Source organism: Melanotaenia boesemani, chromosome 1 (assembly GCF_017639745.1).
Source record: "Melanotaenia boesemani isolate fMelBoe1 chromosome 1, fMelBoe1.pri, whole genome shotgun sequence".
NCBI lineage: Eukaryota > Metazoa > Chordata > Actinopteri > Atheriniformes > Melanotaeniidae > Melanotaenia > Melanotaenia boesemani.
Window position 1 is genome coordinate 11,358,805 of NC_055682.1, and position 25,414 is coordinate 11,384,218.

At 37.3% G+C, this 25,414-nt stretch overlaps 1 protein-coding gene across 5 annotated transcripts in view; it reads right to left on the bottom strand.

Moving 5' to 3' along the window:
* Positions 1–25,414, bottom strand: part of LOC121637352 (zinc finger protein 609-like) — a 92,732-nt gene that overhangs the window by 62,002 nt on the left and 5,316 nt on the right. The window lies entirely within an intron of this gene.

A 25,414-nucleotide genomic window follows, 5' to 3' on the forward strand; every position in this document is an offset into this window, starting at 1 on the left:
AGGAGAAGCTGGTCTTTCAAACCCTCACATGCTTTATGGAGCTGTGCCTTTTCAACTCTAAAGCAACAACAGTAATCTTGCATTAACAGAGGGGCTTAAAAACATGAACCAGTGTGTCCCAGGAGAAAACCAGGTTGATGTGTTTGCTTACCCAAAATAACACAAAGGTCATCACGTTTCATGTTGTAGTAAATCAATGTAATATTCTTGTACCGACGCCAGCTTCATCTGATTTTGGACGTACCACAAATCAGGGAGGATAAAAAAAAAAAAAAATAATAATCTTGTTAATCCCAAACTTCAGAGTGGCGCATTAGTATGGGTTTACAGCACTGAAGAGCCTTTTTGTATCTAAATATTTGTAAATCTTTATGTAAAATATTTAGTAATTGGTTGCAAAAAAACTGCATTAAAGCACAAGCTCAATATGAATATTAATCCATCTGTTTAACAGGTCTCTAAAAATTGTTAATGATTGTTTGCATATTAGCTTTATGCTTCATTGCAATCATCCTGGGGAATTTCTTGTTTTTAAGCTAACACGCTCATACAGTCTATCTGTGTAGGTACTATTACTGCTCATCAGCACAACACAATCCAAACACAAAAATGCATTAATAAATATAAGAAAATACAATAACTGTTTCCAATAAATTATTATTTTAAAGCTCTATTAGTTCGTGCAGAGATACATTCTTCATGCAGTCTTGTACAGTGTTGCCACAAAATACTAAACAAAATAAATCGTCAACTACCAGTTATTGTACTTGTTCAGATAAGTGTCCCTTTCTTCAGACGAGATCAAGTAAACAATTGATCAAACAAACTAATAAAGATAATCTACTTTTAAAAACTAAATCAAGTAAAAACATTAACAAAGATTAGCTTTTTAAATGTTTTCGTCTACAGCCTACATTAAAAGGCATTAATATCTGACTGTAAGCCTGGGTGTGATCAGCCAGTAGCAGCTTTACGCAATTCATTTCAAGCTGGTTTTAAAGCAGAAGAGGACTCTGCTCTAACTGCAGTTTAAGGACGAGCCGCCTGTAAGCGTTTCTAGATAGGGAGGGGCCTGCGGTAGCGTCTACGATTCATTAGGAAGGGTAAACAATAAGTGTTTTCACGTCAGTCTCAACACCAGAAAAGGTCGCTAAATTTGTCACTAGTTGCTAGTGCTGCTAGAAAGGTCTAAAAATTATAGCGACGAGTTGCTAAGTTGGCAACACTGTAAACAATGGGTCCTTCAGGGAGATGCTGTATGGGTGGGGCTGCCTGCTGCAGTGCCTGTTTAAAATGGGTACAGCAGCTTTTTTTTCTGTGAACCAGCAGACGCCAAAATGGCATTTAAGTATTGATACCTGTGCTAATTAATATCTAACTAGATACTAAATTTTAGAATTGATTAGTATCTGAGTATTTTTTTCTTTTTTGACAAATATAATGAACATTTACATCTATAGCTGTCTCCACCCTCTCTATTAGTGAACAATATGTAGCCTTATCCCCCCGCAAAAAAAAAGCAGCTGCAGTAAGTGTGTTAAGATCAATAAAATCACTAATTAGCTTGAATTTGTAGTGATTTTCTTGGTGCTGTAGAGACCTGATTCATAAAAGTCAGAAGGAAGAGATTAAAAGATCCTTTCAGCAAAATCTACACTTTTAGTCAGTATTAATGATGACAATGGTGTACTTGGTATATTTTGAGTGTTTCATTTTAAATGACTTTTTCTTGAATATATCTGAAAGAATTCTTCAAATAAATCTGTCATTATTCAAACTTTAATTTAAAAAGCTAATTCCAGTAGTTGCAGAAAATATTAAATTGTCCAAAATAATAATAATGATATCATCTACAGCTCTGATGTTAGGGCTAGGCAGTAAATTGATTTTAATCGATTAATTCAAAGTTCCCATGTATTTTTATGAAAATTGTGATTCTCCCCCCCCCCCCCCCCCCCCCCCCCCTTCCCTTTAATATGCACCACAAACACTCTCCTTGGCTGCCAACTACGAAAGTAAACATGGATTTTCGTAGTTAGCTGCGGTGCGGGTTAAGCCCACCCCCCGTCCATGTCCGGAGACACACACAAGGGTGCACACTCAAAGCAAAACACAGCAGCCAGCAAGGAGCTTGTTCCCAAGAAGCTACAGTGTTATTATTTAGTAAGAGCTGGTTTGGGTTTTTGTGACCTCAGACTCTGAACAAGGAAAGACACCTTGCAGAATTAATTTAAAGGCTGCTTTTACCAAAGATGGCAGAACAACCCATTTATTTCATCACCTCAGAAGACACGTTGCCGAGTGTGAAAAATGACTGCGGTCAACTGAGCCGACACGTGAAATTCTCTCAGTTTTCTGAATATATAGTTTATTTTGGAAAACCGTAGGTCATAATGAAGCCTGAGGACTTAACCATCTTCATGCCCTAATTTCCGAGATGTTTAGTTCCACAGAGTAAAGTCCTCCCACGTTTTTCTGTTTAATCTTGTGTAAATGGAGGCCTATTTATCACAAAGCACTGAGGTGCTGAGACTCCAGAATGGAACCAGAACCACAACGATGTCTTATCTGAAAGCACCAACAAATATACAGTTCAGTGAGCCGTTACTTGCTGCAGGAATCGAGCTGCACACATAACTGCAGTGAGAAATTCGATTTGATTTAGATCAAATTCGATTCCATATCGATTCATTAACAACTAATTCTGTAACACCACCTATTTTTCTTGAATAATAAAGACATTCTTATACAGTTTTTTTTTAAAATAAAACACAGTCAATTTACTTGACAAACAAAATCAGTTGTCTGGGAGAAATCCGATTACTGTAATAATATGATCTGACACATTTACATGCATTTCTGAAATACCATAACAGTGCTTCCCTTGATTCAAAGCCAGAAATTCAGGACAAAAACAAAGTGAAACTTTTTAAATGTCCTGATGAAACTGTTTCATTCAATGTCACCTTACATATTCTTGAAGTTCAGATCTCAGATGATGTGTTGACCTACAAAGAAAATTGGATCCATTTAAACCCGTATTACAACTCAGAAATTCCAAGAATGACGTAGATTCAGCTTGTTAGCTGTGCGCATTACCGTGACGCTATCGCCGTAACACTGGAGCAGGATAAATACTCCATCTGTTTCTCCCTGGAGCAACATGCTTCCATCTTCACCTGCCACAGAGAATCTAGAAAACGCTCATACTTTTGCCTGATTTTCAGCTGGTTGACGTGTTTTTCAACATGTGCACTCTGTCCTCTAACGGAAACCTGTGTGTGAGTACACGTGTGTGTGTGTGTGTGTGCTCACTGCCGTGGACACAGAGAGCAGCTATGACATGCCGTCATGTAAATTATATAAATGGCATCAAACTGTTTACTATTTGATAAAAAGATGAAATGTAAACCTGTTCTAGAGGAAATGTGACTTTAAATGACCATGTTAGATTTATTTTAAAACACATATGTGCGTGGTGACATCACTTCCTGTTGTGGAACATCACATCCCCTGTTAGCATTAGCTGCTAATATGAGCGCAGTGGTCTTAGCATTAGTTGCTAATGTGAGCGGTAATACGCAGGAAAAGACTATAGATGAATGTAATCCACACTGTTGAATAAAAACATCTGAATTGATGATTTTGGACGGACGTGACACAGGAAACCTGCTGCGTGTATGTATGTTAACATTTCGCGGAGCCTCGGTAAGTCACGCAACAGTAGGGTCAAGTTACCGCAAATTACATAAAAAAAAAAAAAGAAAAAGAAATAAAAAACAATCTTAAAGTTTTATGAATCGATATTGAAATATTTTTATGATTTATATACGTATATGTATGTGTGTATATATTGCTCCTCCTTTGTATGCAAATACGTATATACATATGGCTTTAAATGTAATTGTGTTTTTAATTAGTTTAATATGTTTTTAAGAAAGAATAAAAATTTATTTAAATCAGAAATTGTATTTGGTATAAAAAAAAAAAATTATTTTATTTTTAGGCCATTTCACTTGGCCCTATCTAACATTATAAAGTGTCAAAATTACCAGCCCTAAACACACAAATCCAACAGTATAAATTGTCAGGATTACTAAACCAAGGAAACATGTTATTTAGTTACAATATCTGGCAACACCTGCAAAAGAAGGTTAAAATACTTTATGGATTTTGTAGAAATCTGTAGACGAGCAAATGATTTAACAATCTTAATTACTTAATGTTTATATCTTTAGACTTAGTCATGTGTAAACATGGTTCATCAAACCAATTCCTAATTCTTCTCCACTAACACTGACAGGCCTTCATGCACATAGAATGGAATTAGCATATTTTGGCTTTGGTAGTATTTGTAAAATAATTTAGTTCCTCTCTATTAATGAAGAGCTAAAGAAATGCGATTTATTCAGATTTCCTTAGTATGAACTATTAACACCAGTACCCAGTTTTATATCTGTAAAAATAATTAATCAAAACAATCACTCTTTCTCTCATTAGTGACTTATTAGCCAAAAACTGCAGGTGGAACACATATTGCAAAGAGCTCATTCAATGTTTTGCATCACCCCCTCCAAGTGACAATGGTAAAACTATTAAACAATCATTTGATCATTGTGTCTGCTTATTCCTCACAGATGGTTCCCTCAAGGAACAACAGTCAGCGACAGGTTTTACAGGGCGGAGAGATGCAGCTGTCCCTGTATGACTGGGTAAACAGTTGTGAGGTCTAATTTGTCCAACACCTCCACAAAGGAGAGGTTGTAACTTTATCAGCAGTTGACCCACTGTACTGCCCTTAACTAGAACTGCAGAGCAAGCCCCTTTTGAAAAGACTCCACCAAGGAAATGTCCCAGTGAGAGCCCCATTGAGCGAAAGGCATGCAGGCTGTGCAACTCCCAGAGTGCTTGTCCTTTTTTCACAGATCTTGTTTCACTCTGCTATCTATTAGCGGCCATACAGAGGTGACTATGCCTTGACAGCGCAGAATGAAATACAAGGGGAAGGCCATTTGTGGTTGATTTGGCATGCCAAACAACTGAATCAGAATGTAGTATTCTACATGTGATTGCAAGGAGCACCATCTGTGCATGAAACAGAAATCAGACTATGACGTGTGTCTATAAACACTGTTCCAAGACTGAGTCTTTTCAGGCACAAACCGCAAAGAAGGGCTCATTTTCCATTTCAGCTTGCCATTTAAATATGACAGTTATCCAGATGGGGCAAGGAGGAGATGTGGAAAATAACACTAGACATTATGTTAAGTACATAAAGTGACTCTTGCTGTTAACTGACTGCACTTTTAAGGGCTGAAATGCAAACAATCTTCCAAAAAACACCATGAAATTCACTTAATTTACAGGGTTTTCATACAGCACACATAACAGCTTGTGATGGATAGCATATGTTTCAAATCAGAGCGAAGAGCAGATAATTATTGTTTAACTTGCACAGATAGAAAAATAACTCCTCTGCGCAGGCATAAATGAGATATGCCCCCAAATTAGGCATGTGTCGACATGAAGATCTCACAGCATGATTAACTTGGCCATGAGGCTTAACGTATGCAACTATCACAACAAATACTAAAACCTCCTGAGAAATTGCTAGAAAATACATTCTTCCAAAATATTTCAAGTCATGAACAATAAGTTATTGCAAATATGCAGGTATACCCAAACATCTCATTGTTATAGTTCACAGTATATTTACTATTATAAAGGCTTGCACCATGCTGTAGCATTTTTATTTTTATATAGTCTCACATTTCCTAAGTGATCGTTGCTCTCTTTTTCTCCCAGTGCTCTAAATCCTAAGGTCATAGAAGACCTCCCATGTTTCTTTAAATTGTGCACGTAAAAAGAAGAATCTGGTTTACAATAGCTCATAGAAGGTTTTAGTATATCTTCAATCTCATATACATGCTCCACATAGTTGAGGTTCTGTATCAAACAAGTACAGACTGGTCGAACAATGAAGGATATCCAGAAGCACTGGGGCTTTGCCAACATCCCACACATAGCTGAAACAATAAACCAAAGGCCAAAAGCAGAGAAACAGTTTGTTTATCTTCTGTCAATTCCATATTCTATCAAATTGAGAATCTTTGGGTTTATTAGCTTTGAAAGGATGAAGTTTGATTTTGGGAGCCAGCCACAGAGTTGTGTCAATGTTTGTATTTGTAACTGGCATTTCACCGAAGACTGCTAGGTATATAAGAGCCGGTACAACGAGGGGTTTACAACCAGGCTTTGGCTGAAAGGAGAGTCTGTTCCTACAATCAATGGACCGCATTTCCGATCCTGAGCTGTAAGTAAAACCAAATAAGTTGTCTGTTTTGTTTTGATAGTTAGTGTGTGATCAAACTAAAGGAATTAATCCACACTTGCTTTACCTGATCGCTACCAGCAGGTAACACACATGTAATGATAACCACAAAGTTAGTGACCAACGCTGTAGATGGAAATGCTCCAAACGTAACAACCAGGCTAAAAACACCCATCTGATTGGCCACTTGAGACAATAGGTGTACATGGAGTGGCTAGAAATACAGCTAACTATAGTGCAACAATGCATGAAAGTGTTAGCAAATAGCATCATTAACATCTATTTCTTGGCAACAGATGTTTTCCACCTCTGTTGGCATTGTGGGACATTTGCCACATGTATACCTATTAACAGAGGCATGCGCAAACATATAAGGTGAGTGAAGGACGGCAAACAGCGTTTTATCGGACTATAGCTGGTACACAGAGTATTCACCAAACATACGTGCATTCCTTGCTGCAGGCTGCTGAGTTGTTCACTCTCGTTTTCGGGGTCTGATTTGGGCTTGAACATGTACAGCTGTATATTTTTTGTTGACATTGCTTACTGAGTATTTATATTACTTTGGTTTGTTAACGAGTTCTGCCAGTGTTTCTATCATTCCTCATACATACAATAGAGCTTCAACACCAGTTCTTGCACTGCAGGTTTGAGATGTCTTCCTGCTCCAACATAACAGATTCAAACGAAAGTGATCTCAACAGCTTGTTCTCATGTTCTGCACAAGTCTGTTAATGACTCATTTATTTGAGTCTGTTAAGTTTAAACAGGAAATTGTTTAAAACCTAAACTGGAATGGCACCCAAGGACCAAAATTAAGCAGCACTGCTATAGACGTTTGAATCTTTTCTGACCTCGCAACTCAAAACATGTGAACATAAGTGCACATAGTTTCTTTTCTATTCATAAATACTAGTAGCTAATCTGAAGTCCCATTTTATTTAGTGCCATCTGAAAAATAAAAAGCAATGTCTTCCTTAGAAAGTTTGAATGGCCCACCCTCAGTACAGTGGACACATTAATCAGTTACTTCTGAAGTCCATGAATCACATTTAATGTCTTCTTGATCAGCATTAAACACAGAGTCCTCACCACATTAGACAGCAAAGTTGCCAGCCTCTATTCTTGGCTGATTATTCAAGCTGCCTGTGTCCTTTGAGCCTTCTCATGTTAGGACAGGGTGAAAACAGCTAACATAGTGTCTCATTTTTGTAAGGAAGATGTTTGTATACCATCTAATGCTGACTTTATGGTAAGTTCAGAAACTACGCGTTCACAGATGTCTTCTTTCAAAATCCGCTTTTTTTCCCCTTTTATTTTAATGCATGCCTGTACCTTCATATCCCCCAATATTGCAAGGCAAAGTTAGGATGAAATTACAATTAAATGTGAGAGATCATAGCAATACAACTTGCCAAGTTTTAAGGCATTTCAATATAATATAATGACCAAACAGTGCAACATTATTTTCTGCACCAAGAACCCCCCCCAAAAAAAGGAAAATCACCAATTAGATTGGAATTATGCTGTTAATTCTAGAGACATGTTGTACTGTATCAATGCTGGAACTTCTACATCTGTAGAAATTGTCACTTATACACAAAGTACACTGGATGATTGGCAAGGGACTTTTTATAAAAAAAAATTGTTTCAATCTCAGTCACAAAAAGCTTGGATGGGCCTTAGTGTAAAGGGTTGTGAATAGATTAACAAGAATATATAGTAACAGCAAAAAAAGCAAAGACAAAAAACAAAACAAAAAAAAAACCTCATGCAATCTTGAATGGTCTGAGGAAAGACCAATGAATAGCATCTGTGCAGGACATTCAAAGGCAAGTTCTGCACCTGGAAGGCTCCACATTAACCTCCATGTAATTGGATTGTGTGCTTGAGCTGATTACCAAAATAGAAATGCACTCAGCCAGTCCAGGTGATGGGAGTCAGAAGTCTGTAGGTCAGCTAGCATTTTTATCAGTTAATGTGTCAACAACAAAACCTAGAGTTCCCAGCAAAAATGAGCTTGCTGGAGTTCATATGAATGCCTTATAAAAGCATGCAGTAAGAATGACAATTTAGCCAGAAATTTATCATTTTTCAAGTAACCATGCATAATTTCACTTTGAATAGAACTGATACATTGCATTCACAACTAAAACCCCTGAAAGCTCTATGATTACATTTATGCTAAAAACACAAATCAACAGTATGCACAAAAGTAAAACAAGCATCTTTCTTACTGGCTCTTTAGGCCCTTATGTCCAGACGGTGATGCCATGAGGCAAAAACCAAATCTCCAACACAACACTGGCTAAAGCTGTATCATTCTTTCCATCAGTACTGCACCACATGCTAATCAGATCTAAGGTTTAAAAGAACAAGGTTTTCTCCACGTCCTTTAATTAGATCACAGGTCAGAAATTCAATACATTAAACCAGGCTAAGGCTCAAATCAAAACTGTTTGTCACACTTGTACAATGTTTGATGAAAAAAACATCTTTTGTGATCGACCAACACTGAGCACAAATACTCACAGAAAAGGTTAGCAGGATCAGGAAACTGTCTTCTTGATATAGCTTCCTAATAACATCCAACTGTATCTGTGCAGGCGCATTACAATTCACAGAACTCAGATTTATGAGCAACATGTTTGACAAGCTCAGATTTGGAGTAAAAAACAAAGGCTTGTCATCGACTAAAGACCAAAAAAGAGAAAACTATTGTTGTCTTAAAACTTCCCTGATGGTGATAAATCCAATCAGGTCTAATCTTGTTTTTTTCCTTTTACAAGTTAAAACCACAAAAGAAAACTACAGCATCAAAAATAGTGCTGTCCCAAATGCAGATTTCTGGGACTTCAACCATGCTTATGATCAATTCATGCGAGAGAGGGCACATGAATGCACATACATGATCATTTGTAGGGGTGTAACAGAAGGCCAAAATCACGGTTCAACCACTTTACATTTCATTTACTTTACAATATTTTTCATCGTTAAAGACAAAAATTGTCTGAAAATACAAGTAAGTCCTTTTGTTTTTTTACGGCTCTTTGAAATAGAAATAATTTAGCACAGTTTATCCAGAACAAGTTTTATCCAGAACAAGTTGAGTGTGCTTCCAGCCACATGTGGAGGGGGGTGGGGCTGTAGGAGGAATGGATCTCGAGCACAGCACAGCTCGACACAGGTCCAGCATACTGCTTTCATATTATCCATGTGTCTATTTACACACTTCACTGGGAAGCCAAAGTGCTCCCAAACAGGCCAATTTAATGACAGAAGAGGGTCTTTAAGTTCTAGTTTCTCCTTTAAACAGTTGCTAGCCATAACATCCACATAGTGCAAGGCAGTCACTTTTCCATGTGGGAACTCGGTGCATCTCTGTTCCGCACCAAACATTCCGTACCAAAAATCCAAGTACGGATACATGTATCTTTACACGCCTAATTATTACCCACAGTTGGGGCAATAATGTTATTGTTTGTTTTTGTTGAATTTAAAATTTCTTGTACCTATATGCTTTTCAAGATCAATTGTTAAAGTTGATCTGTAAAATAATATTACTCCAGCATTTCTTTCAAAGAATAAAAAGTTGGATAGGTCGGCCATGCAGACAGCATTTGGGGTCCGTTTAAAATTTTATTTGGCAATTTTGTACATTTCTACGTAGTCCTTTCTTGTTTTTTTAAACTAAGGAATTGCACACAGCCCATCAATTCAACCCCATGTCCTCTTAACATAAAGTAACACAAGCACCAAATCAATAAAGGATAATATACAGCAGTAAAGACTGTTGGGTTAAGCTGTTGCTACACAAGTGGTTTTGCAGGAAAATCCAGCAACCTTTCATAAAATGTTATCACCTAACAATATATTTAGTTAATTATTATTGCAAAAAGAACAGCTTGTTGCCAAATATAATCATTATTGTTGCAATTATTTTAAAATAGCTGCATTTATTGGGAAAATGTGGTGGGTAGTTTATATGTCATCTTAAGAACGTTTCTAACTGCAAAAACAGTAAATGTCAACAAATTCCCACGATAAACTAGTGCACATGCAAATCACCAATTGTGTTTTGTATTAAAGGCATTCTTTGGGATGAGCACCCAGCACTTTAAAAGCCACGAATTAAAATCTCAAAAATGGCACGAGAAATAAGTCAACATTTCTTTTTGGAGAACAGTGTTTGCAGCGCCTCAGCTCCTTTAGACAGCGATATGAAGAGATAAAAAGAATGAAGACTTGCTCTTAAGAGTTTAAGTAGTTGATAAATGAAAGCAGCTGTGTGTGATAGGTAATTAAATTTAGATAAAGATCAGATGTTTACTATCTGAAGTAAACATTTTACTTGCATGAATCAAAGGTATATCAAGTGCATTTATGCCATTCATTTGATTACGGAAATCCTTGCCTCAAGATATATAATTATTCCATTGGAAAAAATGCCAGTCTTAACATTAATCTGCAACATTTATAAAAAGCAAAACAAAGAATGACTCAAAGACCATCAGAATTTTGTCAAGCCCAAAAATGTGGTGGCCAGTCTGAGTTGCAAATTAGATTCACCCAAGAGTATAAATAAATAATCCAATTGTGGCTTATCTGTGTCAACTACTGATGCAGGAGATGAAAAGAACACTCACATACTGGCCAGAGGATAAAGAAGCTTGAATCTTAAATCACTGACTAGGTTTCCTGATTGATTTTTCCTGAGCTCAAAGAGGCCTGAAGCAAAATACAAGAGCAACTCTATTAACATGCAGGGCTATTCCCCTCTGCCATGATTCCTAAATTACAAAAGCCAGTGACTAAGATTCTCACAACATTTCTAATTATCTCTGCTCTCAGTCTATAATTGATCTTTCTGTTCCGATGTAAGTTTATAAGAGCAGCAGCAGCTACTGTGACACACTTGTTTGCTTTGTGATCTAAAGGCTCCGAGTTAAGGCTTACTCTCAGAGGAAAGTTGTAAGGTTACCAGCCACAATTTGCTTTGATTAATACATTATAACTACACCTATCTATGAGTCAAAAATGTTTATTCTGATACACCTGCAGCCAGTTTCAGACTTTGAAGAACTGATGAAGCCCTTGAAGAGCAAGCGTGCATCATCTACATAGAACTGCATGAAAATGTTCAGCATTTGCTAATGGTTGGAGCAGAAGGAGGAAACAACATATGTGGTAATAACAGAGTCACGGTTGGTTAAGAGGTGTCTGTACAGATTATACAGTTTAATTTATGTAAAGGGGTTTAGATAATAAAGCACTGACTATATCTTTCCTGTTGACAGATAAAGAATAAAGTAAGTTGCTTCCAGACAGACAGCTGGCAAATGAGAAAGAAAAACTGAGAAGTAGAGTTGTGCAGTAAAAAAGACTTGGTAGGTGGCAGAATCATGAGAAGCTATTGTAAAAAAGTACAACATATGTCCTGAAGCAGTGGTTCTAAACCTGGGGTCCCTGGACCCCCAAGGGGGTCTCCCAAAAAGCACAGGGGTTCCTGAGGCTTTGACTGTTTTAGTCCACAGAGAAATGAGTTGAGGTGTATTCACTTAATTTTTTTTATCATTTTGGTTTTCATTCACATGGAGCCAGTGTTTGAGCCCAAAAACACTAACTTTGTACTATTTTATTAATGAGACATGTCTGGAAAAATGCCACAGTGCAGAGGAAAATAAGTTGGTAGCCACTACCCTAAAGAAGAGGATGGTTATAGTACATGTATACAGCATCTATAGCAGTAAAGTGAATATTTGTATAAAATGGGATTAAAAAGCTTATGCTTACAAAATGGGTTTTCAAACTGACTCCAAGGCTAGATAACAAGACCTGACATATTAATCATGAAACTAAATAATTCAAAGGCAGGAAACATGAAAATATGGTTACTCTAAGAGTGCGTTGCATTGACTTTTTTGTATCCCCCCTCCACAATCATATATTTGTTAGTTTAATTAAAACCTCAGGGTGTCTTTCTTGTCAGACACTGCTGTGTTTCCCTTAATGTCTGGTCCTGACAATCTGTCTCCATTTGCTGTTAAATTAAGTGTTGAACATATCACAACCAGAGTTTCACATGATAAGACTAAAGCAACAAGTAAACTAAATAAAGTATCATAAACTATGGGTCATCCCGTGACTGTAATGTAAACTCCATAAATACAAAGAAAAGCTCAAATTACTTTGATCTGTTTGACCTTTCTGTTACTGGGCGGATCTGAGAGAAATTTTTGAGTTGAGCCATTTCTTAAGGATTGTGGCAGATTAATGCCTTGATTAAATTCTAAATTAGCTTTTTTTTTAAAAAAATTATTTAAATTTCTTTTACAGTTAATTATTTTCTGGAGATTATAGGTAGCAAGCAATGTCCATGAGTGAAATGTGTGGTTAGTGTTGCACAGATAAGTTTGTACACTTACAGATAGCTGTACGTTTGTATAAAGAGTTTGTACAGATACATTTTTTTAATCATATTAATTATTTCAAATAAGTGAAACAATAGTTTGATTTGTTAGAATTAATTTAACCACTCCAGTGACTGCTGGACTGACCATGTTGTTATCTGTGCTGCAGACCAGCTCAAAGGCTTCATTTCAGACTCAGGCTGTTTGGGGTCTGACCTGAGATCATGCATTCTGTATAATGATGTTCTAGATAGCAACATCAGATACAGTACAGCTGCATAGTTTGACACATTAACAATTTGTCTAAAGCTAGACTTATAAATATTGTGAAAACCGCAAAGTAATTGGGCCAATTAATAATCAGTAACCAGTTGCTGCGGTCAAGCCAGCAATGGATTCAAGCTGACATCAGATGGCGGAACATCCATCACTGATCAAAACATCTCATTTGACTTCTATCAAGTCTGACAAAGGCTGAAATGGCAATATGTCTGACAATTAAGTTTAACCATCACTCATTCACAGAATTATACATCTACACCATGATTGTAGCAGGCAGTAATGCACTTCTACATGTTGTTCTACACAAGTTAACACAAATAAAATATCACTGTATGTTTGTTTTTCCAAATTTAACATCTGATGTAAGTTGTAATAATCACCTAATTATTTACTCAAATTTAGGCCTTAAAAAAGGACTTTAAAAAATCTGATTTGTGCCACCCTTTTCCTGGTCAGTGTCCCTGCCTGGCCCCTTCATCAAAACTTTTCTAGACCCACCCCTGCATATAAATCCTTTTTATTACCTGCCAATCACCTGGTTAGAGAAGGGTCCTGCTCTGATTTGTTATTCAGAACCTGTTCATAGTTTACCTTCACTACATTCATGGCTCCTAAAAGGTAAACCTGCCCATCCGATATCTACACAGCACCAATGATTTAGAGAAGACATCCATTTATTTAATCTTGACACTTGGTAGATATCTGATCCAGAGCCATCTGGCTGTATCATGACCAGCAGATTTTACAGCTGTGTCACCAGCAAACCTCGTTCAATAATGAAAATAAAATAAAATGTAAACAAAAGGCTATCTAATTAAAACTGGCTACCATCTTACATCAACATCAACTTTCCCCCTCCTCAGCACAAGCTGAATAATAAACTAACAAAAAGGGAGGCAGAACTGGGGCGAGTAAGCCGATCAGCTGATTACCGACAGTCCTGTCATGGTTTAGGGAATAACAGGAGATGGAGGAAAAGAGGAGGTAGTCGTGCAGCACATAGCGACTGGACCAGCAAAGTTTAAAAAGAAAAAACAGCTAAATGAGTGTGGGTGTCGAGACTTCCCAGCATAAAAAGTGTGGGTGTCCCACACCCCCCGAGTGCAACACTCACTGTATGTCCAAGGTGATTGTAGCCCCTGGCAAAGGAGTCGCATGTGAAGCTTGCACACTAATAGACTAATCTGAAGCCAGCGTTACAGTTTCATCACTTGCTGCTGCACGTGCAAACTGGTAGCAGAAAAGCATATTAATGTCACTGAACAATGGAGAGAAAGCGTTTGGAGAAACAATAACGGTTAAATGATGGCTATGGTTGAGAGAAAGAGGTCTCTGTTCAGCAGCCAGCGATTTATTTTTCTTTGCACTTATGTATCCCACATTTTTTCTCCCATCACAAGCAATTAAGTTCAGCTGATGTCTGTCTGTACATAAGAATTTTGCCAGTGGAGCTCCGTATGAGAAAACATAATAGCAGTAGCTTTATTTATTTTATTGCAGATTACGCCATCGCAACTTTCAACAGTGTAATCGCATATTGCACATATTGCATGTTTTCCTGATATTGTGCAGCTCTTATATATATAGAAAATTAAACGCCTCTATTTTTCAACAGTGATTTCTCACTAGGGCTCATGGGACAAGTAAATAAAATTGAATTATTAGTGATGCGCCGATCCTATGTTGGTATCAGTACTGATATTGAAGACGCTTCTAGATTGGGTATCGGTAACAATGGGTCCGATCCATTAGTGCAGATGTATTTAGTGTAATTCTATGTTGTGTGTTTTGAACGACGTCATGCGCTAATGAAGTGCCACGCGGAGGCTCACATTTCTTTTCAAAGTGGAGCAAGCAAAGGATCAGCCATCTGCGCTAGACCATGTTGGTATGATAGAGCATAGACGTTGATGAATACAATCAAACTACGTTATTTTTATTGGCGATATAGAGGGTAAATTAGCGAAGCCTCATTATTATCTGCTATTTACATCACATATTTTTCCGACACATGCACTCTGCCTGTCTGCTGTTGGGAGTGTGCTCGCCTGCTTGTGCACGCACGTGTCTTTGCACATCGTAGTGGAGGAGAATTCTAAACATGCAACCTCGTAGAGTCAGAACGGACATGCTATCATTTAAATAAGGAAAATAACATCAGGCTGATTAGTTTTTAAACACTGGTGTGTAGCGTGATTAAATAAATAGAAAAGCTGTACTTCAACAGCTGATGGCGATTAAAATAAATACAAATACAATAATTAATAATTAAATAATTGCACAATTGCACTAAACCAATGTAAATAGCCGATTTCTGTTAATTCCACCAACTAAGCTGGTTGAGCTATTGTTTTTTTTTTTTTACCCTAACTTTTAGCTCCTTTATTACTAATTTTACATTTGATTTTGAATTCCTAATTGCACTGACTAAACTATTTAAAAGAGGATTTGTTGTTTATTTTTACATGTTTGTCCAAAGTAGTCAAGCTATTGTTTTTATGTTCTTTTTTTCCCAGTTTCAGCACTTTATTATTTTACAATGGGTGTTGTACTCGTACTTGAACTGACTGAACCAAGAGATTTTTTGTTATATTAAGATTGCTGTATTTTTGAAAATTAGGAAAGAAATTTTTAAGTCAACTCTGATGTTGCCTTGCACAGAAGAAAGATCTCCGTCTTTTCCACAATATGAGATGTCATTTGTTAGGTAATTCAGCACTGTTTTTCTATCGGATCTCAGATATCAGTTAAAGTGGATCAGTGTATCCCTAAAAACGTATACGCCAAAAAACGTATACGCCAAAATGAAGGAATGTGATCATTTTTTGTTTAACAGGAATTCCCTCTCTAGCATCTCATTGGTCTTTTCCTGTGATGGCCTCAAAGCCTTAGTAACTAATCTGTTTAACATAAACGACAAACTTGGTTTTTGCCCCAGTGTTCCTTCAAATGACAACAGTAAGTGTCTGTCATGCCTAAGCTAGAGATGTAGTGAGTGGTTGTCAGGCGAGCAGAATCATCTGGCTTATGGCTTGACCAGGTATTAGCACACTATGTCCTGTATGTCCAGTTCTGTACTGGTCATATTTTACACATGAGCTGAAAGATGGCTCAGCTCATGCTCATACAACAAGCATGTGACATAAAACAAAATACACAAACTGCATGAAAATGTGCAAGCTTGTTGTTATCAGATCTCAGAAATGGCTTTAACTTTCACAAAATACTGTCACAACACTAATGATGCCTCTTTTCAACCACAGTCTACATGGAAATTTTCATATAAGAGAATGACCTCTAAACTGGACGGAACAGATTGGTCTCTTGGTTCATTCAGCTGTACGATAAGTACATGAGGACTGTCTGCAAAGAGCAGAAGCCTCTGCTATCTCTTACCTCATGTTGTTTTCACAGTTTCACACTTATAGTATGTGTAACAGGTCTTTTTTAAAAGTTAGTACACTAGATAAACCTAATTAAATCTTTCATGTTATAAAAATGAATGCCGTTTAATCATAATTTATGCTCCAAACAACATAGAACATTTGTCAGCGCAGGATTTTTGGTGCGATTACAGCGACGTACACTTCAGTTTGAGCGCTTTATTTAGCTAGTTTTCAGACTTCTCTAGCGATTTCATTTTTTAAAAAGCAACTTTTTAAAAAGCAACAAATCCAGAGACTTTTTCTGGTGACTTTTGGAGACCGACGTGAACGCACACAGCGTTTACTCTTCTAAATGAGCAGCGGTGCTGACTCGGGCAACTCCCCCATCCATAAACATTCAACAGCCTCAGTCCCTTGCATCATCAGTCCCAGCTCCAGAGCAGAGGATGTTCACCTCTGCTCCATGACCAGACTCAAAGCTGCTGCTGGCTGATCCCGCCCTGGCTTACAGTCAGATATTAATGCCTATTAATGAAAAGTGTGAACATTTAAAAAGTTTAAAGTACTGTAGCATGTTCTAGTACTGTAGCATGTTCTAGACTCTTAATCAGAGAACAGCTGTTAAAGTACTTAAAATTGAACTTTAACCTTAGGCAAAGATATATTTTCTATTTCTTTTTCTACTTTTTTTAATTGAAATGCAAATAAATGCTTTTGATTAGACATTACTAGAGCGTGCCTTTACAATATTAATGTCTATGTCTATTATTTGATTCAGTCGTCCACTAAAATACATTTAAATAAAAAAAATCTTAATTATTGTTGTGCGATCAATTGGGTTAAAATAGACATCTTACACTTAGCTTCCGTCTGATAACGATCATAAACTAGCTTGCTAGCTGCACACTCCATGCTTCTTTTCTATCTCCTCTGAAACAATAATGCACAGGAGAGTTTTCTGGATGGGCGGGGGAGTGAGCCAGCTGTCTGCTGTGATTGAGAGAAGCTAAACTACGAAGAAAATCACATGTAGACGCTTTAAACGCTGCAGTGTCAGACTGTACTCAATGTTCGCAATACAGATATTTTATAGCACGAGAAACTTCTCTGAATACACAAAGTATATCCAATATATCACCCAGCCGTATGTGGTATGTTATATTTTCTTGAGTCAATGTTATATGAAGCCTTTTCCCATCCCCCCCACCTTGATTTCAAGAGTTCTTTAAAAACACTGGTTATAATAAGCTTGTTTTATTATCTAACAAATGGGGAGGAAGAATTGTGAAATGATAAGGCCTTCAGCAAAGGAGAAGTCAGTCCCTTGACAAACACTGCTGTGAGTGTGCACACACAAAACAGATAAAGATACAAGATAAAGACACTATTTTTTTCCCTACATCTACTGTGGACCGTTTATTACATGCATTCCTGCACAGGCAGCTTGCCAGACAGGATTTCAACAAATTCTTACGGAAAACTGAAATACCCATCTGCAGTGCAGTGCATTCAGTCAAGTTAATAGCATCCACTCAGAAATTCTCCGGACATTTCAAAGTGTTAAACCAGTTTAAATTAATTGACTGCATGGCAGAAATCTGTAATAAAGCAACAAAAGCATTAGAGAGAGAACTGGTACAAGCATTACTGCAGATTCAGGAATCTACAAGAAGACATCAGGCCACTGCTAAATGACTAATATACAGCACTACTGTTTGTACCGTGGGCAGCTGTGGTGCTGCAAATGTGAATGTCTAACTAGAGAAAGGGCATGAACAACCATTAACCCCAAATAACTGCCTGGCTGCTTCTCTCCCAGCAGCTGCGCAACAGAGGCAGAGTCAACAAGCAGGGCTTCAAATGGCATCATCACTGACATGGTAGCTTTCTAGGATCAATAATCTGATCCTGAGAGGCACAACTGTCACATTCAAAACCTGACAAGTATCAGAAGTAAGCAATAATTTACACCAAATTCACCACTGGCCAAAAATTTTTTCTTGACAGTACAGTAACTGAATAGTCCTGTGGTGTTTAATTCATCTGGCATAGCAGCCGCCCATAAACGCAGCCAGCCCAGGTTCAATCCTGGCGTCTCCTGACCCACTTTCTCATCTACCTACTGAACAATAAAGAGAAACTAGAGCCCACAGAATGTTGAAAATAAAACTAAGTAAAAATACTATTGTATGAAACACATATTAAACAACATTTCATGTAGGTTTTACAGTGTCCCTTTGGAGACAGTATTTTTTCATTTCATTATTGATGATGTCATTATGACATGATTAATCAACTAATCATCTCCGAATTATACTGGTAAAAATCAGACTTGTATATTTATAACTCTAGGCTTTTTCCACAAGTTATGCTGGTATGCCGAACCTTTAATAAGCATCTAAAAAAAACTTGTTTTGTAATCCACCATATTCCTGGGTTAAGCAAACAGAAAAGGCTAAATTGGTGTGAACAAAAAACATAATGTGCAGTACGCAGCTGGTACACAAAATATTAAGAAGTTAAAACAGATAATTGCAGTGACTCAGCCACTTACGGGTCAGCCACATTTTACTGGAACAACACCTGTGGGTCAAAGCACAGGGCGTAGTAGAGTACTTTAATGGAGCAGGAAGCAGGAGCTTGCAACAGAGAGGAGGCGGCAGTGGTTGAATTTACAGAGTAGCTCTACGATGTAACGCAGATAAAATAAAGCGGCACAAATAAACAGACCTCTTAAATGTCAAAACAGGAAGGTGTGACCAATAAATATGATATGAAACACTTTTCAGATTTTGGCCACACTGTGAAGTCTTAAGAATACAATACTAACCCTGCTTTAAAACTGGAGGTGGGAATCTCTGGGTACATTACAATTCAATAAAAATTCAAACGGTCGCTTTGCGATTGTAAAACCATTATTGATGCACCTTTTTCCCCATGACTACTAATTTCTGAGAGGAAACGTGTAACATGGTTTTGCATGTTTCCCATGGCAAACGATAACGGACAACTTCTGTTTCCACCACACAGGAGCATCAGCGGTCTTGGATTGACCATATTTCAATGAAAACTGTGTTTTTCCACACCTGACCACAAGATATTTCTGTTGCCCCGAGCCACCTGACGTGCATTTGTTTTGGTTCAGTTTACCCACAATGCCCTGTGTTGAATCTACAATGACTTTTGTGTTGAGTTCACTTGGAGCTAACCAAAAGCTTGTTTGTAATTTGCACCCCACAGAAGGTCTGGGTGCTGCATTCTTGTATTTCTGAGTTTTGCCCTTTCTGTTCCTCAACACTGTGTTAACAGTTAAAGAATCTTTTTATTTTTTCATTTGTACATCGATTGAAATTTGTCTACGTCTGCACTGTGATCAATCTAAAAATGACTTAAAAACTATTCAGTGCTAGGCTTTTGTTACTTTGCGGTTTGTTCACTCACTAATCCTCAGTTTCTTATAGTCGTTAACGCCTGAAGCTACATTTATAAACACCAGCAGCTGCAGAAGAGTCATGGCACAAGATCATTCTGAACTGACTGAAACAAGGTATTGGTTTAAATTCATTTGCCTTATGTAGAGATTTGACAGCCTTGTTTACACATTTCCTGCCAACACAACCACTGGGTCATCAAATCTGCAAGTTAGCTATGCCGGAGTTCAAACGCCCATGACCCAGAAAACTAAAGGAGCACAGGTTTGCTTGCTTTGTCCTCAAACTGTCGCTAAAATAAATAAACACTTTTCCCTCAGTTTGCCATGCACCTCTTCTATTCTAAAAGGCTGTCTGCTTTCCTTTTCTCCACCATCTTCAATCTTCTTTTGTGGTGGCCGTCAATTCAAAATGCAATGCAAACACAGCCTCTAACACGTGTTTTCCGTTTTATGTCATCAAATCTATTTTTCAAGTGGATTCCAAAGCTATTGAAACCCAAGCTTAAACAACTATTTACTCTACATGTAGACAATGGCACATGTGCTCTTTAACAACAGCACCATATTAAGTTTGATATATTCACACATTGGGGTAACCCAATATTTCATTTTTCTACTAGCAACACTAAAGCTGGATTTATGCTTCTCTGGTGAGTTGTTTCTCCTGCTACAGATGCCTACAGTCTGGGAACTGATTTATTGTACAGCTAAAGATTTAACTCATTGACTGTCGTGATACAGCTACCTCATTAAATGAATGTGACGCACAATTTCAGGTCAACTATATTACATCCAAATCAATGGGTTTGCCTTTGTCGTGAAGGCAAGTTTGATCAAAAGACAGCATGCAAGATTACAGTACATACACCTATAGATGTTGTCTTCATTCTCAAAAATACTACTTGCAATGAGAAAATGTAAGACAGAACAGTAAACAGACCCAGCTGCTCAATTACAGTTCTTATTATCTGTTACTGTGTATGTAAATGCCACAAAATCCCAATACAAAAGGCACAAATCTGCCCTAAGATGCTGTATGAAATGTAACGCGGTCACATTCTTTTTTAAACCAGTCAGGACAGTCAAAACCACTCATGTTAAAATCGCATGACTGATTCTCTAGCTGTTTAGACAAATGTCCACAGTGCAAATGTTTTTATCATAGACAATAAGCATCATGGCAGTGGCACTGAAGCCAGAGGAAAACAACGCACACTCCCTGCAGTCACACAGCGTGATCTGTCCAAAGCCATTACTGTTTTTTTCTGAAGTGTTGCTTTATTTGCTTGAATTGGGTCTTCGCTCCTGAGATTAACTGCTTTTTCTATTGATTTTTCTCAGTTGTGAAATTGCATAACGCTGTTTATCAGTGCATGACTTACATTTCTTATCCAAATAAAGGATTCTGTTCCATCACCTTGTCAGATTAATGGAAAAATGAACGGGGACTGATAATAACGACTTCCTGGAGCCTGATAAAATCTGAAATTTGTCATTTGAATGTTATTTGATCAGGTGAACCAACCAGTGAGGTAGGTCTGAAAATGTTTATTAAACATCTTTAGAGCGTGGTTACATTTTTGTGTTTTCTTGAATAACCTGATTTGTTCCCTTAACAATATAGTTTTAAAACATTAAAATTATGTTTACTTTTACCCATGACACAAGAAATCAATAATATGGTTATCACAGACAGAGTTGTACTTATTTTCCGACTGGTTACAGTTTTAGTTTCAGCCTCTTGATTTAATTTTTTTTTTTTAGGATATTTATTTTAAATTCCTCTGGCACTTTTTATTTTGACAATTTTCTCATTATTTAACTTGTAAAGCAAGAGAGAAAGATGAAGACATCACTGGTTACAGGAAACTGCAACCATTATGTACACGATGGTTGAGAGTGGTCCAAATGTGGTTGCCAAGGGCAACTGGACAGTCGCTACTGGGAACTCTGAGGGCCCAAATCACATTTCTTGAAACTACAGGCCAAAACAGACAATTCTGTGAACGATTATGACATTTAGCAGGTATTTTTCATGTCAAAAAAAGGAAGGGTATACTAATATTAAAATAAATGTAAAAAAAATAAATAAGACTGCAGTGGTAATTAGTGATCAAAAGTCTAGCATCTGATTCGTGATTGTATTTTTAACTCAAAATTCATATTGCCCATTAAATCAGCCACATAACATATAAAGAGAAAAGGGAAATCAAACAACTTAGGTCTTTAATCACTGTCCAAAAGAAGCGGGATGTGATCATCTAGAGCATGAAACAATAACCTTTAAGTAGTCTATAAACTGCAGCTGCTTTGATGGGAATATGTTTCGAACTAAACCTCTGTTAAACCACTATACATCTGTTTCCACATGTCCTGGCAGCAAGATGAAACTAGATAGATTTCGGCTAACGTCAACAAAGTCTGAGAAATAAAGAAACATAGCTTTTTCAAAGCGATTGCACTTTCAGTTGATCATCCTGTCCTGCTTTAGGCTACAGCAATTGTGTAATTTGTGGATGTTCTCTCATTTACTCATCAATTTAACAAGTGAAGCTGGTGTCATCTGAGAAGCAGAGGCTTCTCTTTGATTTCACAGATGAGAGTGGATTCTGTGCTATGATTAGGGCAACAGGGACAGATCCTCCCACACACTGCCACCATGCTGGAGTATTGATGTGTTCTGAGGAATTCCTGCACATCACTTCTTCAAAGAGCTTTCCTAGTCTACGCTAAACTCAGTTTAAAAAATGTATCTTTATACATGACCATGACATCCCTACAGCTTCTGGGAGGACACTAAGCTTAACTGTCTGCTTTCAAGAAACTAACACTCTTTCTCAAGTGTTGAAACAAAAACATCAATCTTCTTTATGCTGGCATATAAATCATTTAATTGTAGAAGGGAAATTGCCATGTGTAAGTTGTAGTGCAAAGATCACCAGTGTCAGGAGCAAGTGAAGCGCGATTGACTAATGAGGTCATATTGCTCATGAGTGGGTGAATGAAGACAGGACTGAAAGCAATAGTGTGTTAAATATACTAATGCAATTTGACAGGGCTTCATTAATGCAAAAAAAAAAAAAAAAAAAAAGCTCTGCTTGAATTGGCCAATAATTGTTAGGGCCTTTCTTTGTAAGAACACATAGGGTGACATTTTAAACCAAAAGCAAATGAGACAGCATTTCTAGAACACTCAAGACTGTCCTGCACCACAAAACCTGACAATGTCTTTGTAGCTTGTGTGGGATAGAGTTGAGTATAACCTGGGCTCGCAGCCCAGGAAAAGATGGATCACCAATTTCTGGCAGAGCAGCAACTGTGCAACAAGCATTCAGTGTTTGTTTTTTTTTTCCGCTTTAACTTGCAATTCACAAGTGAGAAATCCAATCAATGCCATAAAAGCTGGTGCTGAGTTGCATATTTCTTGACCCATAACACAACCTCACAGCTCATAGCAACTGTCACATACGGTATAGTCAATGTTTTCGACAAACGGTAGCCCCAGGAAATAAAGGAGGACACATCCTCACATAACAATTCTCAAATTCAAAATCTATTTTGGTAGACCGAACAGAGAAAGCTGCTCCCACGCTTCCCTCAAACTCACCATCTTTTTAGATAAAAAAAAAAAAAACAGTCTTACCAGATCAATCATTCTTTTCATGCACTATTAACTTTTATTACTAACTCAAACTCAAAAATACAATTTGGTAGCTGAAGAGATGGTCAAATAGTATTTGAACAGTTTAATCCAAATTTACTGGAGGCAAATTTTGAGTAACAAGCAGTGGCAAGATGAAGAAAAAAAAGTCAAAACACTGCATTGGATTTAGCTGTAAACTTCAAAGTATAATCCTAATCAATAAAACACTTGTGCTGCAGAACATCAGAAAACAAAATGATAGAAAATAAAGATGATCAAGGTGATGATATCAAGCTACAAACAATTTAAAATGGTATTAATTCTAATGTAAAGATGCAGACAGGTATTAGATTGTACCATCTGAGAAAATTAAATATGTAACAATCAATAATCAACTTGCCATCAATTAAATAATTTACTCATCACAACAGGAATCTAAACATCCAATATCAGAACAATGGACAAGCTTCACTTCCTGAGATTTAAACCAAAGACAGTTTTTCCTTTGCTAAATATGTAGTATGCGTTTTATTCATTTGTAAATGGTGCCAACTGTCCAGACTAGCAAACTGTAAAACATTCAGATTGAGCCGATTTAAAACATACAATTACCAACTACTGTCTGGAAGTCAGGTCACGTACGTAATGCTGCTTTTCTGAAGACGCTCCTGTGTTGGATGTCACAGCTTTCCCTCCAGTGCTCAAACATACCCAACCCCCTCACTCAGGGAAGATCACTTCAAATAAATCTCAACCTCCTGGAAACACTGTATGATGTTTTCAACTACAAAGATGCTCAACCTGTCTAATGATACTAACCGAATCAGGAGGCTTAACACGGACTCAGCAGTGCACAAAGAGAATCGGATTGCATGTGCTTCTCATTTAGCAGGCATTTTAATTCTTTACCAAAGAAAAAAAACAAGGGCATAGTTTTGAATGAGCAAGTACAAGCACTCCTAACAGCTTCATTCAGGTGACTTTAACATGCCTGAAAGCCTTTAGACGACTACCTACCTACCTACCTTGGCGTATACAGGCAAAATCCTCTCTTAGCTTGCTCTCAGTTGGTGAGCGGCCATGAGATGACGGCAAACTTACAAAGCTAACATAATCCTCTTGTCCTGGACTAATCTAATGCCTTGGACCTCTAAACAAACACTGTTGAACTCTTCTCTTCTACAATGTTTCTTTGATATCCAATCTGACACAGAACAGATTTAAAAAGATGAAATTCTGGTCAATATGATCCCAAAACACAACATAGCTTTTGTAACATTAAGATAAGATTAAAAATAGGTTAAAATCTCTACAACGAGGTTCCCAAATACAGTGACCCATAAAACTCACTTTTACAGTTACAGGCCAGCACATTGTTGATCATAATCAACCTACTGAATACAGAAATGGGAATTCCCTCATGTGGCACCATTACTGCGATCAGCAGAGTCTTAAATTTCACTTCACAAGCAACAGCTCAGACAGATTGTATAAAATGCGTCTGGTGTTTGCAACAAATCTCCCAACACCCTTATAATATTAACAAAAAAATTACTACTAATGAAAAGAAATGTATCTATTCAGGAGGAAAGGATTTGACTTTGAAAGGGTAGCTGCTTGGAAAGGAGACAGGTTTCGACATCACAGTAAAAAGGCAGTATCTTCCTCTCTAGAAGAAATGGAAAATACCAGGTTTGCTCCAAAGAGGCACGCTAACAGGAGTACTAGACCTTCTGTGTGTATGAATTCAATTTTGTGGAAAATCCTCCAGGCTTGAAATTGTTACATTACAATCTTTTGTATTGATTTTGGAATGGCAAGTGCATGAAATGAAAGGGCAATAAATCTAAAATATGAAAAAAAAAAACTTACAATGAGTAAAAATCAATGCAATACAAGTCAGCAAAGAATGCATACAGATCACAGTAA